General features: G+C 41.2%; 1 pseudogene; it reads left to right on the plus strand.

Moving 5' to 3' along the window:
- The first annotated feature begins 3,156 nt into the window (after positions 1-3,156).
- Positions 3,157-17,170, plus strand: LOC125088535 (uncharacterized protein C14orf119 homolog; annotated as a pseudogene).
- The last annotated feature ends 920 nt before the right edge of the window (positions 17,171-18,090 follow it).

Raw genomic sequence — 18,090 nt, forward strand, 5'->3', positions numbered from 1 at the left:
TAAGCGTCTGTCTTCCGCTCAGTTCATGATCTCAGGGTCCCGGGATCGAGTCCTGCATGGGGCTCCCTGCTTGGAGGGGAGTCTGCCTCTCTTTCTCCCTCTGCCCCTTCCCCCTGCTCGTGCTCTCTTTCTCTCTCTCAAATAAATAAAATCTTTAAAAACATAATTAAAGCAAAAATAATCTGTCTTTATGTAACAGTGGCTCTGAAATAGAAATTTAGAAGGAATACTAAAGGTAAAATAATTTTATCTTGTCCTGTTGGTATTTCTCCTCCCCCTGCCCAAATCCTAACCTCTCATGACCAAATGAAACTAGTGCCAGATAAATTATTTGCATCCGGGGGCAGGGGGGGAGGATGATGCTACATAAAGGCAGCATTCGAGGAAACTTTGGTGAAAGAACAAAACATGATATTTTTTATCCTTTAATCAGCTGTAACTGGGACTCATTGGTTTTTCAACCAGATAATTGAAAAAGTCAGTCAATGCCAGGAATCACAAAACATTTGGGACCTTGGATACCTTAAACTTTTTCTTTTAACTAAACACATCCATCCCAACCCCCACAAATAAAATTCATGTATAATCTTTTTCTCCAGGATCGAGGCCTTTTCTTTAGGTCTGGGTCCCCTAATTGGCTTTGATATCGCCTTCCTCACATTAAACCATACCTGAGGCGTACTGGCTATGATTTTTACTTCGATTTCTTTAGAGAGGAAAGAGAACTTAATGGAATTCAAGAACCAAGTGAGTGTGGACTCCTTTTATATACTTGCAGCCTAATTAAATGGACATTTTTAAAGTCACTCATCACTTATTGATTCTCTTTGAAGCATTTGTTTTGGTTTAGAAGACCTCTTCTCCTTTTGCACTCCTATTATAAATTAGTCATGGAAGCTGCTTCGAGTTCCTTATATCTTTGCATGCATAACAGTTACATTCTACTTCCAGCTTGGAGCTGGGCCTCTCGGTGTGTGCCGCTTTGCAGCCAAGGGTAAATCATCAAGGTTCTCTATCTCCCTGCTACATTTGGGAAGACAGAATGTGAAGTCGTCTGGAGAGCTCACCTCTGTCTTGGATTTACTCCCCACTTCTAGTCCCTCATTGGAAGCTTGCCCTTGTGTGTTGGAAGCCTGCCCTTGAAGAGGAAGTGACCAGAACAAAGAAAAATTGGGGGGCCCAGCACTCACAGAGGTAATTTCTTTTTCTCTTCACTCACCATCCCCCATCCCCCAATTCTCTGGTGCAAAGACCACCGAGGCTGTTTCTTGGTCTCTGGAAGACATTTGGATAATACTGAGTTCTCTACACAGATGAGGAACACTTTATACAAAAGGCACATAGGCAACACCCCCTTTTAAATCACCGCACCCCAGTATGCATTTCCCCCAGGTGCTCGTCATCCAGAAAGACTCTGAAAGGAAATGGACACTTTCTGGGGAGCAGATGGGGAGGAAGCTCTTTTTCTAAGACACAGGGCTGATGGGGGCTTTGTCAGTGTGAAGCAACATCCCGAGCCGGAGCTCTCTGACACAGGTGCACACTTTCACTTCATCTTCCTGTCAGTTCACAACCAGCTGGCCTCAGGCCCTGCTTTGGCCAGGGTCTGCCCCTTCCCAGCCGGATAACCATTTTCGGTTGCTTTCCAAGCATGTAGAAATGTGTCCGGATGCTTGAGAGCAGGGACTTAGATGCTGTGTAAAAGGTTAATCGACTTGTTGGAAATCTGGTTCCTAACTAGAGGGATTGAGATGACTCTGAGAACAGGATCATCAACGTTGTGGAAAAACGGCCAAGTAGGCGGCTGTTCTCTCAACAAATGTTTGAGCACCTCCTTTCTGGCGAGGACTGGTCCAGGTCCAGGAGATAGAGACGTGAGCAAATCAGGTACAGATTCCTGGCCCCCTTGGAGCCTACATTCTATTGAGGCAGGGAGAGGGAGAGATGACACACAATAGAGTAAATAAAATATAGAACATTTTAGAGTATGATCCCTACTAGTGGAGAAAGAAAGTGGGGGTGGGAGTACAGGAAATGATGAGGGTGAGGGAGTTTGAAATACTAGATAGGGAGGCCAGGGAAGTCTTCCTGATAAGGTGGCATTCTAGGAAATACACAAAGAAAGCAAGAGACCAGGTCATGTCTAGTGGAGGGATGTCCCAGGTGAAGGGCTCAGGAAAAGCCTTGAGATGACAAAGAATAATCAACAGGCCAATGTGTTGGAATGAACTGTTTTCCCACAGTTGCTGATTTTCACCTTTTCTCTGCATAAGTGAAGGAGTGAGGTCTGACCGGAAGTTCCATATACTGACTGATCATGAACTCTGGGGAACATTTGGAAAGTCTAGGTGCTTGAAACCCTGTCCAAGTTGGGCCAGTTGAGTGGGCCTGGGGTGATAGCCAGGCACCTGTCCTTGCAGATAGCTTCTCATGTAGTGTAGATGATCTGTAGGTCTGAGAATCGTTTATCTGGAATCAATCCACCATGGTCTCCACTTTCACCTTGGCTCCAGCACCTGAGGGTCCCCTTTTCAGGTCAATGAAACATTGAGACCAACATGATTAGTGTTGGGTTCAGAGGTTTTATCAGTGGGGAAAAGGTGGAAGGCATGGTGAAGACAGGCTAATGCTTCTGTGTCTTACGATCGGGAATCACAACGCCACATGGGGTTTATAATAATTCCCAGTCCCACTCTAGGTTTGTGTTGTGCTCTGCTTTCCTTCTCTGAGACCTGGCCTTTGTCTTCAGCAGGTTCTCGTGACTCTATTCCGTGTCTCCCTGCATCCAAGGAAGGATTAAATAAGCTAAGTGTAAGTAAGTAGGGATATAAATAGAATTCACCAGGAAACTAAATACAAGTTGAAATAATCTGTCCTTGTTTTAAAAATTTTTTTTTAAATTTTTTGCTGATATCTGCATTGTGCTCCATCATTTCCACAAAGAAGAAAACAGGGCCACCCCCAACCTTAAGTTTCATACCTGAGCTTCTGCCATACCTGAGAGGGTCTGATTTCTACTCTCTGAGTCTCTCAAGTCTAACAGATTCCCAGGGAGGGAATCAGTCGCCGGTTCTTGCTCAGGTGCCTACTATTGAGTGGTTGAAACATGGCCAGTGTCCGGTAAGGCCATGGCAGTTCCTCTGGTGGCCATCCACGATGATAGATGACAGTCCCCAGGAGAAGGATGGGGTGAGGTGCAGAGGAATACTTTCCCTAAATGTTCCCTCCAGAGCTGAAATTGGCTTTGTAACTCATCTTTTGAAATTGATTTAGAGCTGGTGAATTCAAAACCCAAGTCCTTAAGATTGGGGGAAACATCCCTACTGGATCTAATTCCCTATTATTGCTTTGCAAGTTCATCCCTGTACATTCTTCCTGCGCTCCTGACACTCTGGGTACGCTGGTGTGTCCCCAAGCAAGGTCTTCGAACTTGTTACCACTGCCTGGAAAAGTCCTACCCCAGAAATCTAGATGGCTCCCTCCCTCACCTCCTTCTGGTCTTTGTTGCAATATCACTTTCTTAAGGACTCTTTCCCTGTCCACTTTATTGAAAATTGTCCTCTCTGCATTACCCTCTCCCCTCCCCCCACTGACCAGCTCCCAGGACTCTCCAGTCATTTTATTCACAGAACTCATTACCATATGGCATACTGTGTCTTATGCATTTACTGTTTCTTGTCTGCTATTACATCAGCTCCATAAAACCAGGGATTTTCATCTTTCTTTTTTTTTTTTCTGTTCATTAGCATTATTAATATTATTTTTTTTTATAAACATATATTTTTATCCCCAGGGGTACAGGTCTGTGAATCGCCAGGTTTACACACTTCACAGCACTCACCATAGCACATACCCTCCCCAATATCCATAACCCCACCCCCCTCTCCCAACCCCCCTCCCCCCATCAACCCTCAGTTTGTTTTGTGAGATTAAGAGTCACTTATGGTTTGTCTCCCTCCCAATCCCATCTTGTTTCATTTACTCTTCTCCTACCCCCTTAACCCCCCATGTTGCATCTCCTCTCCCTCATATCAGGGAGATCATATTTCATCTTTCTTTTTTACTGCTGTGCCCACAGCACCTGGAACAGTGCCGGGCATAGGATAGGCACTTGGTAAATCATGAGTGACCAGTAAAGACCAATAAAGTTCATAAAGTTTTCTTGGACATACCTAGTTATATTCTTCAGCCATACTTCCGTCCATGATGAGGAACCCCCAGGTAGATAGCCCCACCTGAGCCTCCTTTGGATTGACTCCAATGACGATTCCAGAAAATAAACAGAGGAGCAGGAAGGCTAGGGGTGCTGGCAGAGCAGCTGCTGAGCTGGGAAGGGGGCAGCATCTGTATTTACTCAAACACAGCGACATCCCTGGGGAGAGGGCAACCCAGAGTCTGCAGGTCTTTTCAATATCTTAGATTAAATGAACTGTGAAATATTTGTTTTATTGGAAGAGCTTGGGTTTGTGTCTGAGGCCCGAAATTGTGTCTGTTCTGGGCAGCTGGAAGGTCACCGAGTGGAGTGTGCATGGTGTTTAGAGAACTCACCGGAATCTCTTCTGTCATTTGGGACCCTTACCCAGGGACCCCTCTCATTTGTCCTCCACTACCAGCAATTGCCTGGTTGGTACCAAGCCCTGGAGGAGGAAGAGGTTCCGGTGGGTAGAGAAACGTGGGGAGGACTCAGAGGAGTTTGGGAAATTCTTTTGCCTGGATGGTCACAGTCCATAGACTTTCAGACTGAGGCAAGTGCATTAGGCAAGGTCAGGACTTGGGGGCGCCAGAAGAGTCAGTTCTTAAAACTAATACGAATCAGAGAGCTTTTTTATAGGACTTGAAGGGAAAGTGTACAGATGTTTACAAATGTGTGCAGATGTGCAGAATCCAGTTCTACAGCGTTTCCTGCCAAGTGCGGTGCTCTTAAATTACATTTTCCACCTGTGTCTTGGAAAGTCGAGGGTCTCTGAGGTTGAGGAGGGAAGCCCTGCTTTCTGAGTGGGGAAAGATAAAGCCCAAATTCCGTGATGTGTTCCCATGTTTAATAGAATGAGAGCCTCCTTCCTCTCAGCCAGGTACACTGGACTTATTCCCGCCTATGACAGATTCGTCACTAATTTTTATTTGTATATGTATGAATATCTGTGTGTATTTGTGAATGGATGTGTGCACAGGCATGGATGTACATGTACAGGCACATGTGTGTGAACACACGTGTGCAGATGTGAGTGTGTTAAATGCAGGAGAGACATTTGGGAGTGTATCCTCTCCTGATGGTTAAGGGTTTAACCCTGGAAAGGGAAGGCATCTTTTTTTTTGCTATTGAAATCTATCCACGCATTATTTGTGTAGTTTTTTAAAAATTGCAGGAAATTTTAAGTGACAAATAATTGTCTAAATGATATAATTAATCGAAGATAAATGAACTGGTATTTCTTATTCTGTTCCTACTCTGTTTCCTGCCCATTCCAAATGACCACAATGGTAGTGAATTGGAGAGGGAAATCTAATCACATCATGTGGAATCATTGTTTCTCAAATACCACTGGCCTACTTTCCTCACGTATACCATTTTCCCCCTTGTCATCCATTATACCTAGAATGCATCCTTCCCCAGACCTTCATGTCTTCAACTGCCAAAATTGGGGTGTCCTTTAAGACTTGATTAAGTCATCTGTGTACAGTTTTTTCCCATTTGTTCTTCATCCATCTTATCTGTCCATCTATCCAACATTTAGTGAATGCCTACTGAATGCCAAGCATTGTATGAAAATTCGCGTAACATAGATATCATTCTTGCTCTCTTGAAGATAATATTATAAAGGGAAGACAACAGAAAATATATAATCGAGCAAACAAATAAATATAAAATTTAAAATTGTAACGAATCCTAACTAGAAAATCAACGTGGTGTCTTGATGGAGAATAGGGAAACGATACCTAATTAAACAGAGATGGTGTTTATCCCAAGGCAGAAACATGGAAAAAACTGGGAGGTTCCTGGCTGGTTCAGTCAGTGAAGCGTGGGACTGTTGATATTGGGATTATGAGTTCAAGCTCCATGTTGGGTATAGATATTACTTAAAGATAAAATCTTTAAAAAAAATAGGAAAAATGAGAGACATGTTGAAGGATGATAGAGGGGAAGAGCAGGGATGTTTCCACAAGGGAACAATATATATGATCTATTTTGCTTCTGAAATCCTTCTATATTTGTTTATCCCATTGTTCATTGTATTTATCATGTATATATGTATATTATTTTCAAGCTTTTTGGAGGGGGGAACAGTTTTCAGTTGCCTCTCATGTATTAGGAACTCAACACACTGAACCATGCTTCTCTGTATTCCAAAGAATGAAGAAAGAATCCCTTCGTATTATCTCAGGGACATCTTAAATTTCACTGATACCTCATTGGAGAGTCTCTAAAGACACAGATTATTTTCAAAATGATCTTTAGGACTGAATATTAAAATGGTTTTATTTTTACACGTTGCTTCTCTGCCAGATCTTTATTCTGAGCCGGGAAAGAGAGATCATCATTATCTACAAATCTAATTTGATCCTTTACCCAATCTTCATTTACAATCATTTAAAGTCCTGTTAATAGGAAGTGCTTTCTTCCTTTTGTCGTCCCGTGGGTCTATGGTTTGTGTGTGTTTCTTTGTTTGTTTTGAGAAAAGAGAAAATACACTTTGGGAAAAAGTTATTTTCTTTAATGTAATATATGAATTATAGAATATATCCAGCCTCTTATCACCTCTCTGTGTCTCTAAATTGAGTTGGTGCTACTTTACCAACTTAATGAGTTGTCAGTCATTTTGGTTTTTCCCTAAGGAATGACCTTGATGCATGGAAAGGTTTTTTCATTTCTTTTTCTTCTAAGCCAGAAAACAGAAAATGTTTTTGCTTTCCCATTCTCTCAAGGATAGCATCTTCAAGGTGAGGGACTAGAAAGAACAACTCCAATTCAGAAACATATGGCAGTCAGAATGAATTGGAAAATACCTTGACAACTCTGGAAAGTCATAGGATCTTAGAAATTATTCATATCACTCCCCTACCCAAGGCTGGAATTTGTTTATAAGGGCCCTTCATGACCATCTGTCTTGCTTACATGGGAATGTTTCCCTTGATGAAGAAACTTGGAACCTTGTATGAAAGACCAGTTGATTTTTTAGTTACCTCCGATAATTAGACATGACTTCTTTGCACCAGTTTAATCCTATACCTTCAAGGAGACAAAATCTACATTTCTAACATTTCTCCAGTAATCCTAAGTGTGCTTCCTAAAAGAGTAAAGAACATGTCTTATCTACTCATGGCCTAATAAGACTAAATTGGTCTGTGAAGCAGAAGATGCAAGTTACGGTTCCACCAATTAGTTGATCTTGGGCTGGTTTTTAATTTCTGTGTCTCAATTCCCTCCTCTATAAAACATAGCTTGTACCTACCCCACCAAGCAATTGTGAGGATTAAATAGGAGAATGTGTGTGAAAATGCCCGATATATGTCTAACACCTAGTGGTGCTCAATAAATTTTTTTTTGTCCTATTTTTCTTTTCTCATTAATTAAAAGCCCAATGATACCTGCATAGATAAGAAATGAACTTGGCAACAAGGATGTGACAGAAAACTCAGATAACATTGGCTTTAACATAAAGACATGCATTATTTAATTTAATAGGAAGCTCAATGATATGCAGCCTTAGGCTAAGTCTAGTAGCTCACTGATCTCATGAAGGACCCAAGCTCTACCTCTCTGCTTAATTATTCTTTGCATTACTGGCATTTTTCTTCATGCTTTCTATGCTGTTGCCCTAAGATGGTTGCCATAGCCCCAGCCATCATGAATGAATTCAAGGCAGGAAGAAAGAGAGAGGAGTGGAATCTCTAACTCTCTTTTCCTTTCCTTTCCTTTTCTCAGGATGTAAAATAATGTTCCCTAAAGTCCCCCTGCAGACTTTTGATATCTTTCATTGGCCAGACTGGATGAAATGGCCACCCCTTGCTGCAAGGTGAACTGGGAAGGCAATGTAGGCAAAAGGGAAGGAGGTTAGGGGCTATGCATTAGCCAACTAACCATAGCTGCTGCTGTGGCAGCTTTCATATCACCCCAGGATCATGATTCCTCCAGGCTTATCATTTCCTGTGGCCTCAGCAGCTCTGAGAATGACCTGTTGGTCTTCTTGTTGGGTTAGTTGTGATCAGAACCAGGTAATGGCTGCCCCCAATGGGGTTCAACTAAGGAGCAGAATATCTGTGAGTATTATGGACCGCAGAATTGACTGGGGGATTAGATCTTACAAAATGTGGAAGGAGCTGGAGAACTAAGGTCCAGAAAAATGTTGTTATAGGATCAGAGAAGAGTCACCAGCAACTCTCCTGAGACGTGGGCAGAGGGGCACAAGTCATAACTTCTAGGGAGACCTGGGAAGCTAGGCATGTCCCAGCTGCCAGAGCAGGGTCACAAAAGGGATCTGGTAAAACAAACAAAATGAAACAAAACAAAAACTTTCTGGAAAGCTGTTGTTTCTGTGTCTAGTGGTGAACCAGGGTCACCATTATTCAGTCAGAACTTGGTCAGGAAGAAGAGCTATGTGTAGGGAGAATCAAGGACAGGCTAGAAGCTGTTGGCACCTCCTTTTCTGTCTGTCATCTCATTCAACTTCAATGAATCTTGGAGTGATTTGAAGGGGTTCTGTGTTAGCTTGTCCAACCCGGGGGGTACTGAATATGGTAAAAGAGAATGGACTAATGCACCCAAATGGACTTTGGCCATTGTGAGTTTTCATTGCAGTGAGAAACACTTTTAGGGAGAGAAGATTCTCTGAAGGTGTACCAAATGATAAAAATAGGGCCCATCCCAAAGGTAGAGAATAGGATTAGTGTGGGGTATGAATGTAGGTTTTATACAAATCCCACAAGGGAAAGAAAAGCAGGAACCTAGATGTGAGTAGAAAGAAAGAAGAGAATGGAATATTGAAACAAGTACCATGCCCCCAATCACATCCCTACATGAGCGCCCCACATCTCCACTATTAAGTTTTGTTTCACTTGTTTCAAAACCCCATGACAGCCGTTTTTCCTTAAGAGTATTTTTCCTTTGGAATGAAATCTTTTATCTTTGTCTTGACTTGTATATCAGTAAATGTTTAGCAGTATGTTAGCTGTTATCTTTTGTGTACTAAAGCGCAAGATTGTTTAGTATAATTAAATCACAGGATGTCTCCCATACCCATCTCGGTGCTGATACGCTTTTCATCTAGGTGATAAAACCCAGACATACATTAATCCACATCAAATTGTCTCATGATAACTTGAAAAATTATGAGAGAATGTTATCTAATCATGAAAATAAGTTAAATTCCTCCTTTCCTATAAATAAGAGGGTTCCTCCCCCCTATTTACAAAGCAGACAGGAGATCAGTGAGCAGGGCCATGTCTTTCTGTTCCATTATGGAACACATATGATATATTTATTGTTTCTAAGATTTGTTCCTTAGGGTTGATTTGTCAAAAGGACAGCCAGACCTATGTCTTCTCTGCACGGTAAACTGAACGTCAAACAAATGTCTCCTTCATTCCAGAGACACCATTCTATTCTATTTAGGTAGAAGATGATGCTGGCTTAACTTAGCAGCAGGACATTGCTTGACTGGAGTACCTTCTGATGACAAGCTCCTTTCACAGACCTTTGTAGAGGAGGTAAATTTTGATGTTGGTGCTAGTTAAAGCAAGAGTCCAACCTGATTTCCAATTATTATTGTCCAAATGGGAACATTCACGTGCTGGGATTTCCTTATAAAAATTGTAATTCTAGAAAAGCCACATTTAGAAAAGCAACATGACTTCAGGGTATATACAAAAGCCAGCATTGTAAATTCCATATTGCTCTGGACTTAGGGAAATAAGCAGATGGAATATATTGGAAGGGTTGAGGGCACAGATGTCTTCTTGGCATGGGTTCCGAGTGAAAGAAGAAGCCCATTTTGTAGCTGAGTCTGGGATAGGAAAGATCCAGATACACGAGGCCTGAAAAATCAAGTGCACAAGGTTTAATGAACTGTTTTTCAAGACAATTATTACAATATTTAAGCAAAAGCTTATTGATTGGAAAGGTGCTCTTCCAAGTGACTCACACATGTGTTTTGAGTGGGAAAAGCTTTTCAATGGTAGTTAAGCTACATGTGTATCCTTAGACCTTCACAATTGGCCAACACAAAATTCACCCTGTTGACCCTCCAAGCCCTTTGTTCTTTACAAACGTTGTCTCTGTGATGCTTAATAAACTGGGAATGGATGTTGACCGTGTTGACCTCCCCTTTATAAGCCAAAAAATAAAATCAGCTGCTATTCTCGGTTTAGGGGCCATATTCTTAAAGGAGAAGCCATGGAAGGTAATTGGCTTCTATTATTTAGTTCTTGTTTAAAAACGTATGCATATTTATTGTAGAAAATGTAAGAAAATACAAAAAGAAAAAGTTCCAATCACCAGAAATCCTATCAGAACACAAAATTAGCATTTTTTTGGTTTTTTTTTAATTAATTTTATTTTTTATAAACATATAATATATTTTTATCCCCAGGGGTACAGGTCTGTGAATCACCAGGTTTACACACTTCACAGCACTCACCATAGCACATACCCTCCCCAGTGTCCATAATCCCACCCCCCTCCCAACCCCCCCCCCCCCCATCAATCCTCAGTTTGTTTTGTGAGATTAAGAGTCACTTATGGTTTGCCTCCCTCCCAATTCCATCTTGTTTCATTTACTCTTTTTTTTAGTTCTGTTTTTGTTTTTGTTTTTCAAAGTTGACATTTTATTCTTCCGATCCATGAGCATGGAATGTTTTTCCAAACCTCTTTGTGTCTTCCTCAGTTTCTTTCATAAGCATTCTATAGTTCAAAATTAGCATTTTAAAATAAAACTTTCCAATTATGCATGGAATCACTGTGTCTTCTTTCTCCTATTTCTGCCGGTTTCTTTCAGCAATATTTTACAGAGGTTGTTCCTTGTCAATAAATAAAAATATAAGTTGTCAGTTGTAAGGAATGCTTATATTTTATCTAATCTATAATTTATCTGACCTATCCACCATTGGTAGACACTGATTTTTTTTACCTGTCAATCTATTTTCAATAACAACATATCAATAATTGTTCAAATACTCCTCTGTGTGCCTAACTGATGATTTCCTTGAGTTGAATTTCCAGAAGTGGAATTGCTGGATTAACGGGTCTGCACACGTTTAACTTTTGATGGGTATTGCCAAATTGCCTGCCAAAATTTCATACCCATTGTCCTCCCTTCACCAGGGTATGGGAGTGTCTTTTCTCCATATGCTCCCAAACACTGGGTGATAGCAATCCAATTCATCTTTTCCAAGCCAAAAGGCTAAAACACCATACCATCGACACTCTTTGTTCTTATTTTTGTCTTTAAGATTGTTACTGACTTTGTACATCTTGTTAGATGCTAATTAGCCCTTTGCAAAGAACATTATGAATTGTCAGACTATGAACTCCCATTTACTGTGTTGAAAACGACCACGTGATAGAGCCTGGAAGCTGGCCTTTAGCCCTGCTCGACACTATCTAAAGGGATTAGTCTACTTCTCCCCAGATGCAACTGTAATATGAATATGGGAACAGTCATAATCCACACAGAACATGAGGACTACTTTCTTCCATTATGTGATTAGGAAGAAGAGATGTTGTATTTGTTTGCTTGGGGTTTGGGTTTCTTGTTTTTAAAATTTCTGTTCACCCCTGTGGTAGGCGACCTATAGATTGATCTCCCAGTGATTCCTCACTTCCTGGTGTACACAACTGGTGTGTAATCTGCCCTTGAATGTGAACTGGATCTAGCGACTCGTTTCCAACTCCTAGAATCCAGCAGAAGTGATTGGATGTCCCTTGCAAGATTAGATTATAGAAGACTCTGGCTTCCATCTTGCTCAACATCTTCATGCTCTCCCACTGTCCGTTGTTCTCTCTTGGAGCCCTGGTTCTGGGATGCAAGCTGCCACATTGTGAGTAGCTATATGGAGCCATCCAAGGAGCAAGAAATTGATGTCTCCAGCAACAAACAGCAAAGAGCTGGGCCCTGCCAGAAGCCACTGAGTGAGACTGGCAGCAGACCCAGCCCCAGTCCAGCCTAGAGACCACAGCAACGCTTGCCTGTAATACCTGGTCGCAGCCTCATGAGAGGCTCTGAGTCAGAGATATCCAACCAAGTTATGCCTGGGTTCTTGAGCCTCAGAAACTATGAGTAAATGTTTGTTTTAAGACGCTAAGTCACAGAGTAATTTGTATCCAGCAAGAGATAACTAAGAGACTCCTGAGTTATCCTCTTGGCCTTTCCTATCAGGTGTCATGTGCTCTGCCTCCTGCTGCTGGCTCAGCCCACGCCACCCCTCTGTCATCACTGATCACCACCTAGAACTTGGAGGCCCTCGTCTCAGTGTCCTTGGCCTCACTTAGCAAAGGGGTCAGGAAAACCTGCCCTCCTGTATGAACCACATGTCTTATTTTCTGTATTTTTTTTTAAAGATTTTATTTATTTATTTGACAGAGAGATCACAAGTAGACGGAGAGGCAGGCAGAGAGAGAGAGAGAGAGGGAAGCAGGCTTCTTGCTGAGCAGAGAACCCGATGTGGGACTCGATCCCAGGACCCTGAGATCATGACCTGAGCCGAAGGCAGCGGCTTAACCCACTGAGCCACCCAGGCACCCTATTTTCTGTATTTTGATGCTTTAACATCTTGAGGACCCTGGAAGGACTACCCACCCAACTATCTGTGGCTAGTAATTTCCTGGAAATAGTTATCAGCTCTCCTGGGAGTGCACTTTGCCAGTTCAGGTCAACCCACCCAGAGCCCCCAGCCCCAATCACCTCCTTTATGGGGCTTTCATACTGCCCCTAATCAGCTCGGGGCAGGTGCCAGCACAACTAGCAGCCCCTGTACCCCAGAAATGATGCTAACTAGCTAATCCTAAGCCTCCTTAATCAGCCTCACCCATTTCTTCCCTCAGAAACCACAATAAAGGCTCCTGTCCACAGTTTCCCCTTTCTGCCTCCTGACTGACCTGGTGCTTCCCTACTTGCTCTCCACTATTCCTAGCACTGGGTCCCCTTCATCTTGGAATCTGTGAGTATAACAAAATTATCTTTTTGTTTTCTTTTTTTTTTAAGGTTGTATTTATTTATCTGAGGGAAAAAAAGAGAGAGAATGTGGACATGTGGTTCAGTTGGTTAAGTGCCCATCTCTTCATTTTGGCTCAGGTCATGGTCTCAGGGTTATGAGATTGAGCCCACATTGGGGCTCTGAGCTGGCATGGAGTCTGCTTGAGATTCTCTCTCTCCTTTGCCTCCTCCTCTCTTTCTCTCTCTCTCCCTTTCTAAACAGGCACACACACTTACACACACACAGTAAGAAAGAGAAACACTTCTCTGTGCAGATTCCCTTGCCTACTAATATGCAAATCTTCATCAGTCCTCCTTTGTTTATTACAACCTCCAGATTCTCCATTTAAGGGGCACATTAGCGAATAGGTTGTTCCAAAATAGTTACTTTGTGTTACTCAAAGACTGATGGAAAGTTCTCAAAGTACTACTTCTACAAATCGAATTACTTGCACGTCCTTCTGGCCTCTTGCCCGTGCAGGTAAGAGGAGGGAAAGGGTATAGGTTTCCTATTATTTTAGTGTAAAGTCAAGGCCCAATTTAACCCTTAAAGTTGTTTGTTTGTGCATCGGTTCTGCTAGTGGTATAATGAAGGTCATGGATGCTATTGTTTACGCATTTGTCATTATGTTGTTTGTGGTTTTGTTTCCTTTTTTGGAGAAATAGCACTCCACTTCCCATGACTCTTAATCCTGTCTCAAATATTTTTTTTCCAATAAGTGGGGAATATATTGGAGCATATTTTATGGAGACAGTCTTCAGGATTTCCCATACACAGTTTTTTCCTGAGCAAGATATCGTCTTTTGTCTACAAACGGAATCTACTTTGAAATTATTTTAGAAGAAAGAAAAAGTGAAAGCCTGTGCCTTTGTAAAGTACAATAAAATTTTGTCACAATTTGTGCTAAGTAAGCCTATTTGTCAATATTGCATTGTATCTAAAGAGGTTTGTATCCTCTTATTTGTCTTAGGTGGAACTAAATAGCATGTAATTTACTAAATCATGGAAAAGGAAAGAGAAATATTTCTGACTCCTTAAACCTTGTGTTTCAGGACTGTCTACCTTTTCTGAGTCTAGATCTGCTTTAGAAAAACTAAGATATTCTGATAGGCTATATTCTGATTCTTTTTTTTTTTTTTCCTTGAGGACTCTTCTCTTTGTTTAGCGAACTGGCTCTTGAATAATGCTGTTCCTCGAGGAAGAGAACTATTGAATCATTGTGTGTGCATTGACGAGCAAACACACATACATGGAAAAGTAGCTCGGCTTCTGTAACCAAGAGAAGTTTATGAAACATTGGATTGTTAAGGGAGTCACAGCATTTCAAAGACTGACCTTGAAGTTTTTTAAAAAGTGAATTGATCCCCACTGGAACAAGTACAAAGCCAGCTTTGGTGCTAAATGTAAATTGTTAAAAATGGTACGGAATAACATCTGCCTTGTAGTATGCCTTAATCAGCACTGTGAAAAATGAAAGTTTAACGATCTACTATAGTGGCTTCTAAGTGAAGGATAAACAAAGGATGAAAGCGTTTCTTGCATGGTTTGTAACTGATGCCATGAAAAATGTCAAGAACCATCTGCCTCCAACTTATCCAAACTGTCATCAAGTATTCTAATCCAGTCAAACGAGATACAACTAGAACAACCTATGTAACTTGCTGAAGGCTTATCAAAAGAGTTGTAAATAAAGAAGAAAAAAACCCATCAACTGTGTAGCTACAGATTGCGACCAGCTTGCCTGTGGCTTTGAAATTCAATCCCATTTCTCTAGTCTGACAAACTGTACTAAATAGCAAAATGGATTTTTATTGCTCTCAGCCATTTTCACTTTAGTTGCTATCAAGAGATGAATACACAGTTTCCTAATAGAATGAGAATCATGACTTATTTTTTTAAAGACACAGTCTGGTTTGGACCTCACTGCTCAGTCTATAAGTAGGTACAGCGTGTGGGCAGAGAAGCTAAGTGCCCCCTTTGTGTGGAGAAGAGATCACCCACCCACGTGGGGCCTAAGACCACCACATTTTTTTTTTTTCAAATTGGAGCTTCTCTTCATGTTGCTTGCTAAATGGAATTTTCATAAGCTACTCATTAAGAATGGAGAGTTCAAAAATCATAGTGATGGGGTTTAAATCCCAGCTCTGCCATTTACTGGCTGAGTGATCCTAGGCAAGTTGCTTAACTTCTCTGAACTTCCTGTTGTCATCCAGAAGACTGAGATAATTATAATTACTTAGATTACAGGTACATATGAGTTCATGCTTATGAAATTCCTGAAACATTGAAGCCTATTATGGAAGAGATAGGTAATGCTCACTAAATATCCTTATGCTTCCCTTGGTTTCCCAGTCTTCTTTGCAAATAGGTGGGCACCAAGTCACGAGTTCTAGCCAGTGGACTGTTAGAGAATGCATGCCTGTCATTTCTGAGCCAAGATATTTAACTGTCTGTGTGCCTCTTCTGTCTTTCTCCTTCTCTGCCAAGACAACCTTGAAATCAGTATGTTCCAGACAAAATAGTTACAAGATGAAGAAAGGCCACTGGTCCATGTTGGATTCCCCATGAGTAAGAAAAATGTCTTTGTTGGGTTTCACTGCTGACATTCAGTGTTATTTTGTATTGCACATGGCCAAGCTAGGCCTAATACATGAATCAGTAGGTGTTAATGTTTATAATTATATATATCTGCTTTGCTACCCATAGATAAACAATAAATATGTATTTAAATGGCATGTACTCTTCTGGCAGTTCTGTTCTCTTCAGCATTTTGCCTGAACAGGAAAAGAAAGCGAGAAGAAAAAAGAAGGTGATATAAATAACCACAGAACAAGGCAAAGTGGTAAAGCCACAGGGATAGTTTTACAAAAGTACCCCTGAGAAGGCAGATGAGGTTACTTGTGGCTGAGATGTGCTGGAAAAGATTTCATGGATGTGGAGTCCCTTTGGTTCATCTTAAAAGACAATAGTGAAATAGGTACGTGGACAGGTGTGCAGGACATCCTTGCCCCACATCCCCAAGACGGCGAACAATATGGAAGTCTTTCATGAAAGACGAGGAAATAGGAATGACCACTTTACAGATATGAGAAGATAGCCATTCCCACTAATGAAAATAATCAAACTGAAATGAATCAAAATTGAGAGAAGCAGCCAATATCCTTTTTCCACCCATGAGACTGGCCGAAGTAAGATGACTGATCATACCCAGTTGTAGGTCAGAGAATGGAGACATAGTGCTCTCCCTAACCTTGAGGGAGGGAGGGTAACTCACTGCACTTGTGAGTAATTTGGTATTAAATATCAGAAGCCTTAAAAGTGTGCTCAACTTTCACCCAGTGATTTCATAGAGATGATATTCATCACACAAAAGAGCTTACATTGTGAAAACAAACAAAATGACCCACAACAACAAGAAACAAACTAAATGTCCATTGGGAGGAGATTGATCAAATATATGCACTATATATGAGAATTTTATATTTGTTAAAATAATACATATTTAGGGGGTTTTCAGAAAACATGGAAGTGGCAGCAACAGTTGGAGTTTCAACACTTTTGTGACGGTCTCCAGTTGCCCTGTGAGAGGAAAGGAGAGGAAGCCACTATCCTTCCCTTCTCCCTTACCCTCAGTACCAGAGAGTATTACTAACTCTTCCCCTCCCCCAATGTCTTACATCCCTTCCTAGGAGATGAAGTGTATTCCTCACTGGTTTACCAGTTAGTCAGATCCCCAGTGTGGTCTTTCCTTACAGGACCTGGTAGGGAAGGCAATGCCAGGAAAATTGCAGTCACTGCTGGAAAGGCGGGACCAGCTTAGTGTGGTCGTATCTTTGAGGGTCAGCTACATCTTTGGGATGAGTGGTTTCAAGGCTGGGCTGAGCAGGAGCACAATGAATTTGTCAGGCAGCTGGAGGTCAGTGAAGCAGAGTTCAGGGCCAAGTTTTACCAAGCAGTGGCTACTACAGCTGGTAAAGATTAACAGGCATTAAAGTCAAAGAAGATAATACCAATAGAGCTGCAACTCCACTGTAGTGAGAACTTCGAATGTGCCCCTTACAGGTCTAGGGATGGTGTCCTGATCCGAAGACGGAACTCGTTGACAGTATAGGCTTGGATTTTTTCAACGTTAACAGCCTATCAGCTGGACTCCTCGCTTAAATGTTTTCCATCAGAGTAAATCCAGATCAACAGTCTGCCTCCTAGTTTGCTCATTTCTAGATGTCAGACCCTCAAGAATTAAATGGCTTCTTTTGCAAGTATAACCAGAAGGAGCCTACATGTTATAACTCAAGCCTATATCTAGCCCATGGGGCTATAAAGTAGAACCTTCCTACCCCAGAGCCAGGAGAGAAGGACAATGAAAGGTCATGTTTTTATAGTTTAACTGGATTCAGATGGCTGGTTTCACCACCCTTACCAGACTCCGGCGTAATTATGTGACATCCCAACTATTAATGTTCCTAGTGATGATTTCATAAAATTATGGACAAGTCAGAAGAAGGAGATAATTAGCTACTCCTTCCAAACTGATGTTTGTTTAAATCCAAATAGAAATGACTTTTTCTAAAGCATATGTGATATTCTTGGAGCTGATAATGGATTCCTATTCTGTAAGTTTGCTCTACAATACGAAAATAAGTGATACTCTTTACAGGTTAATTTGTTGTATGAAAATGAAGAATGAATCTTTAGGAAAGAAAAAAGATACATAGATAAACCTACTGACATTTGAAGATCCATAGTATATAGTTAAATAAAAGGGTGTTTTAAATCATTATGAACTATATGATCCTATTTTTGTCTTTATAAAATTCTATATTGTCTATTCTCTATTTTAATGTATTTTTATTTTTTCCAAGTTCTATTTTAGAATTTAGAATTATAATTGATAGAATTACA

This window comes from Lutra lutra, chromosome 17 (assembly GCF_902655055.1).
Source record: "Lutra lutra chromosome 17, mLutLut1.2, whole genome shotgun sequence".
Lineage (NCBI taxonomy): Eukaryota > Metazoa > Chordata > Mammalia > Carnivora > Mustelidae > Lutra > Lutra lutra.